This window comes from Plectropomus leopardus, chromosome 20 (assembly GCF_026936395.1).
Source record: "Plectropomus leopardus strain MGB_pleo_1.0 chromosome 20, ASM2693639v1, whole genome shotgun sequence".
Lineage (NCBI taxonomy): Eukaryota > Metazoa > Chordata > Actinopteri > Perciformes > Serranidae > Plectropomus > Plectropomus leopardus.
The window spans coordinates 29981570-29987674 of NC_142195.1; positions in this window are offsets into that span (position 1 = coordinate 29981570).

The window sequence follows — 6105 nt, forward strand, 5'->3', positions numbered from 1 at the left end:
AAAAAATAGCGGGTCCGTGAAGGCCTCTGCAGCCGGCCCCTGAACGCACCACGCGCGCACCTGTCCGTGAAGACCTCCTCACCTTTTTATTTATCTGTCTGACGTTGTGACGCCTGCAGCTGTGTACCATGGCGGGTCAATGTAATGCACTTTTATTTAATAAAAACTCAAATGTTTGCTTGTTGTTTTCAGCCCAAACGTGTTAATGAATGTTTGATTCATTAACGAAGAACGCGTTCAATTAACGGCCACAACAGCCGATAAATCATCCGCTTTAATCCAATACCCCGATCAATATTCATTATTTAACCCCTTTATTTCTGCTGATGCTGCAATCAAATATCACATTATTATTATTTTATTTATTATCATTATTATTTTAGTTATTTTATTTTGTTTTGCGTTAAAAGTCGATTTTGACAAACAGATAAAAACAGGAATTTGCGTTTAACCCTTTGAAACCTGACATTTTTTTTTGTGCTGCGTTCTGATGCCCTCTACAAGTATTTAACCCTTTGCACCACAAATTTGTGCAATTTCTTAAAAATGGCGGGGAAGGCAGTGAGAAACTTGCAAAGAAATGCTCCAGAAATTGCGAGAAATTAATTAGAATTTTAAAAAAAAAACAGCTAGGGAAAAGTCAATATCATAATTAAATAATTATAATTATATTACAATATTATAAGACTTTTCTAAACAATTTTCCTAGTTTATGTCCTTGCTATTTATTAACTTTTTTTAAAACAAATTTTTAGGTTATATTCTTCCACTTTTCACTGTTTCTTGCTAATTTTTGGGTCATTTTTCAAGGTAACAAGCCATTTTGCTCAGGGTTTTAAGGGTTAAACGACCCAAACAAACAGATTTTTATTTAATAAAAGATAACAGATATTTGAATTCAAACTGAATGTTGCGAAGAGAGAAAAAAAGCCAATAAGTTGTCGGCGTGAAGCTTCACGGTTTCATCAGCAGCTCCTTTTCTCCCAAATTGAAAGTCAGTGAAGCGACCTGCAGCCAGCTGATATTTAATTTATCACATCCGGATGTGGCTGCTGCGGGTCACGTGTCTCATCATCAAATCAGTCAGAGAAAAAAAAATATTTATGAAGAAAAAAAATAAAGTTTTAAGTGAAAGAAAAGTGGAGGTGGTTTAGATGTGTGGCTCGGGTGTGTGCGGGGTTTGGATCCGGGGACAGGCGCCTCTCTGCCGGCTGCGATCCGCTCCTCTGCTCGCTGTCTGGAGCTTTAATGAGCCGGAGAGATTATCAGATCTGATGACACGTGATGGCTCTTTTAACCCTTTGTGTTTGCTCGACGTGTTTCCTCCTACACACAGCAATGAAAATATGACATTAATTATTAGTGCAAAATTAATTTATTCCCTTCAAAATATTTATTTTCTTTTCCTCTGACCTCGTTAAACCCAACAAATATTTAAAAAGAACATTTTGCTTAATAAAACACAAGAAGAGATCACTGTTATTATACTGAATAACAAAATATTTCATGTTTTATATGTACAGATATTTATATATTTTGTCTTCACGTGTCTATTCACATTTCTGTTAAACCCTTTTAAAAGATTTTTTAAAAAATGAAACAAACTGATGAAATAGCAGAAATACAAAAAGACTTATTTGTAATTTTGGAGGCTTATGTTGCGATAAAAATCCTGTAAATTTATAAAGTTTTATTCAATTTATTTAAACCTACTTAAAATCAGCTTAAAATCAGGTTTATATGCAAACATCATACAAATTTTAACCCTTTGAAACCTGGATCGACATCACTTTTCTTGTTTCAGACGCCTTTCACAAATATTTAAACCTTTAACAAAATGGTGCAATTTCTTTCATGAGAAAAAGGAAATGAACAACTTGGTGAGAGATGTTACGTATATTGCAAGAAATATTTAGAAATGTTTTTTAAAAAGTTCCTTTTATAACTTTCTTATATATTTCTTATTATTTTGAAAAAATAATTTGCAGGTAACGCTCCTGTACTTTTTATTAATTTCTTGCTAATTTTTGAGCCAATTCTTCTTTCATTGCTTAGTGCATTCTTCCCATGAAAAGACAATTTAATCAGATTTCAAAGGGTTAAAGAACATCAGGGTTAATAAGACTGACTGGGATTTTTATTCTTTTGGACTCTTAAAAACATTTTTATGACATTTTTTTACGCTTTATCAGACTAGACGTCAACATAAGCTTAAATATGTACAGAAATGTGAAGAGAAATGAAAAGGAAAAGGTCAATTCTTTTGGACTTTTCATGATAACGTAATATTTTATTCTTCTGTATTATTGTGTCTGAAACATTTGAAGCTTCATGTTTTAATTTTGTGATCTTTCTAAAACATTTTCTCATGTCATTTATAGTGAGGTTCATCATCAGAAATAATATCAGCAACAAACTCACCATAAATAACAAACCACAGGCTGAATGTGACGATAATAAACTTTATTTATATACAAACACCTTTTATACAAGAAATGCAGCACAAAGTGCTTCACGAAGAGAGAATTATTCTCATGAAAACAGACAGAATGAACATAAAACAGGCCAACAATTCAATAATATAAAACTATTACTTCATATTCAGAATGTAAATCCTGTAAATTCAATTAAGATCCCATAATTAATTCATCTCATCTGAATAATGAATTACACTTAAATTGTAACTATTTAATTAACTAAATTAAACCACTCAAAGTGACATTTTTTTTCTTGTCGTCCTCGACCTTCTTCTTCGAACTGTGACTCAGCAGTTTAATCATGATGCGACGTTTTTTTGCCTCTTTTTTAAGCTGCTCCTAAAGAAACAAACGATGGTTCAGTGTTCGATTGTTTTTTAGTGAAATGTGGCAGCAGTTTATCTTTTCACAGGGGATTTTACCTCTAAATGATTGTTGAGTTTCAGATTTAAATGATTGTTGATGTTTTTATGTTTGATGTTTTTATTTTTGCAAGATGTAAAATACAAAAAATGACAAAAAATAACTAATACAGGAAGAGGCAGATAAACCTGCAAGAAAAAATGTTAAAATGTCACAATGTTATAAAAAAACCCAAAAGTTAACACACGGTAATTAAAACAATAATATAAAAGTGTCACAGATGAGCTTCCTGTTTGTCATCTCATGACCCCTGACCTCCATCCTGTGGCCCTTCACAGGTCCCAACCCTCAGGTTGGGAACCTCCATCTTACATTAAGGAATACAAAAATATATAAAATAATTATTATTTTATTTCAAATCTTAAAATCATTTAAAATCTCAGAATATCTTTGAGCTTTGAGCTGTCGGACAGAGTGAGACTCCTGAATACATCATTTTATAACATTTGGATACACAGCAGTCTTTTGTTTAGATTTTATTTCAAATTGGGCAAAACAGGAGTAAAATGTGTCTGTTGAGCTGCTGAGTCTAAACTGAAAACACGTCTCGTGAGATTTCACACGATGTCATCTCTGCACACGTTATTCTCCGTCAGTCTTTGAGCAGAAATGTTTTTAAAATTCTCCCAATTTTCTGTTTTCTATCTCAGTAAACTGGAAGTCTTTGAGCAAAATGAGACATTTGAACAAGTCACTCTGGACTCATAGTGAACATTTTTCACCTTTTTTCTTCCCTTATTTAGAAAAAATATAATGAATGAAGAAAATATCTGACACAAAGAGAAGAAGGCCATCAGGAAGTGTCGTACAATAAAAGTAGCTGAAATACCATCATAAAAGCAATAAAATCACCACAAATCAGAACTTCAAGTCCAAAATTAATTAATGCATCAATAATTATAATTTTAATGATATAGCACATATTATTCTGCCTACTTTTGATACTTGAAGTTGAGTATTTTTATCGTTTGAATTGTTAACAAACTGAACATCAACACTTACTAAGGAGACTTTATCGGCACTGGTGGGGCCTACAGGGGCCCCTGAGCCTTTGTGGCTCAATCACATGAATTCTTTTAAATTATATTTTAATATTTCTCCAACATAAGCAGCTGCATGTTGTCTCCTCTGATAGTTGTGTCCGATAGTGTTAAACACAATATTATGATATCTGGATAGGTTTACATGTCATGGATCGATCACTGAATGGGCCTCCCGAGCAGAGGCCATGGGGCCCAAAGTGACAGGGGGCCCCTGGCCTTCACATGCAAAATATTGAATGTCAAATCATCTGTCATTGCGCAAGACCAATACACACAGAGGTGGCTATCAATTTCACCCATAACACTCATTCATCTCATGTACCTGTAAGCAAGGCATCACCAACTGGTGGACCGCAGTCTGGATCCAGACCAAAACTTCGTCCTATGTGGACCCGTGGCCAAGTTGTAATAAAATGTAAGAATGGGAACAAAAATATTTCGTAGTGCTTGGCAGTTCATCGAAAAATAATCAGAACCAACATTCAGAACCTCGGAAGTGTATCATGTAAAAAAGTGACGGACTTTGACTGTAGAACAGCTGAGTGTTTGACAGCCACAGCATTTCATCATGGTGGATCAAACAGCTGATGGTTGCAACAGCAGCGCAGTGAGACAAACAGAGCGCAGCTTCTCCTCACAGCACCGAAGTGTCTGTAACAGACACATCTGCAGAGGTGAAAGTGACTTCTTTAGACTCTACAGACGACTTTGTGTTAGTTTCGACTTTAATCAGACTTTGGATGAATTATTTAGAAACAGCAGGACGCATCGCTCCATGTCTCATCCGGCTGCTCGCACTGAGCTCTCATTATTATTACCAGGGGCAGATGTAATGTTTTGGGGACCCGGGGCCACAAGCACATGAGCTTATTTTCAGCCTTTCTCTAACTGTGAATGTCGGCAGGCTGTTGGCAGCTATAGGAGAAGTAGTTTAATACATGTATAACATCAGCGAAAGCAAGAAGAAAAGCTCTGAAGAGTTGACTCCTCCATAAACTTGAAGGTGCTTAATTTTAGCTAACATGGCTAGCTGATGCATCATTAAAATGATCAAACACATTATCTACAAAAACAAACGGTGTATATTTGATATAATTGTGTCTTTTCTTTTGTCTTTTTTTCTGCCTTTGCCTTCAAGTGCTGTTTTTACTTCACTTTTCACAGTTAGCTTTATACATTTTACTTAAATGAGCCTTTTTAGGCTACGATTCATATTTTGTGTAATGTTTTTGATCATTTAATCACCTCAGTGTCTTATTTAACTGTTAGCTGCGTTAGCTAGTGAGTCAGTGCAGGAGAACCGTTAGCCGGATTTTCAGAGGTTAGCTTATGTGTGGTTACAATGGCTCTTTTTTTAAAAACGTATTATTTATTTACTTAGTACATCTATTTGTGCTTAGAAGAAGAAAAGCTCAGAAGAGCAGCCCACCTGCTAAACTTAAAGGTGATTATTTAAAAAGATAAAAATCCCTTAAAACGCTCTTTGAACGTTATATTTAAATGTTTTCTTTAAAACATTATTGCAACTCGTAGGTAACGTTAGCCATTGTTATTTGAACGCTACCTGCTGGTTGGGAGGTGATGAACACGGTCTCCTGGGTGAAAGTCCTGTGTTGGTTTGACTCATCCATTTACATTTCATTTTGTCACTCTTTATATTTTGATGTCCTCCTTTGCCCCTGCTGTAATCCCTGCGGGCACTAGAGGTCGCCACCTAACATTAAAGCTAAATATGCCGTTAATCAGCTGCTTGTGCGAACGACTTACGGCGTCGTATATTTGAGGAGGAGGTCGTGATGTCACTTTGACAGCGTCAGCACTGTGCAGTTAACGAGCTCTCTGTGGACTCCAGGTGTTGGAAGATGGAGGAACATTGTTTTTATGTGTTCCAGGTGTGCTGAACACGCCCCACCCCTCACCTCGGGCCCCGGGGACCCGCCGCAGCATCTGTTCACTCACTTCCTGTGCCAGCCGGAGCTCGCTGCACGCCGCCAAACGCTGCACAAGCTGCTGTTATCTGGACAAACTGCAGCTCTCAACACCAGATACTGCAAGAGGACAGGAGGACAGGAGGACAGGAGGACAGGGAGGGTCTGATGTCCCCCAGAGAGCTGGAGGACAGGTGTGTTCACATGACATCACAGTCTGGATCACATGATGAT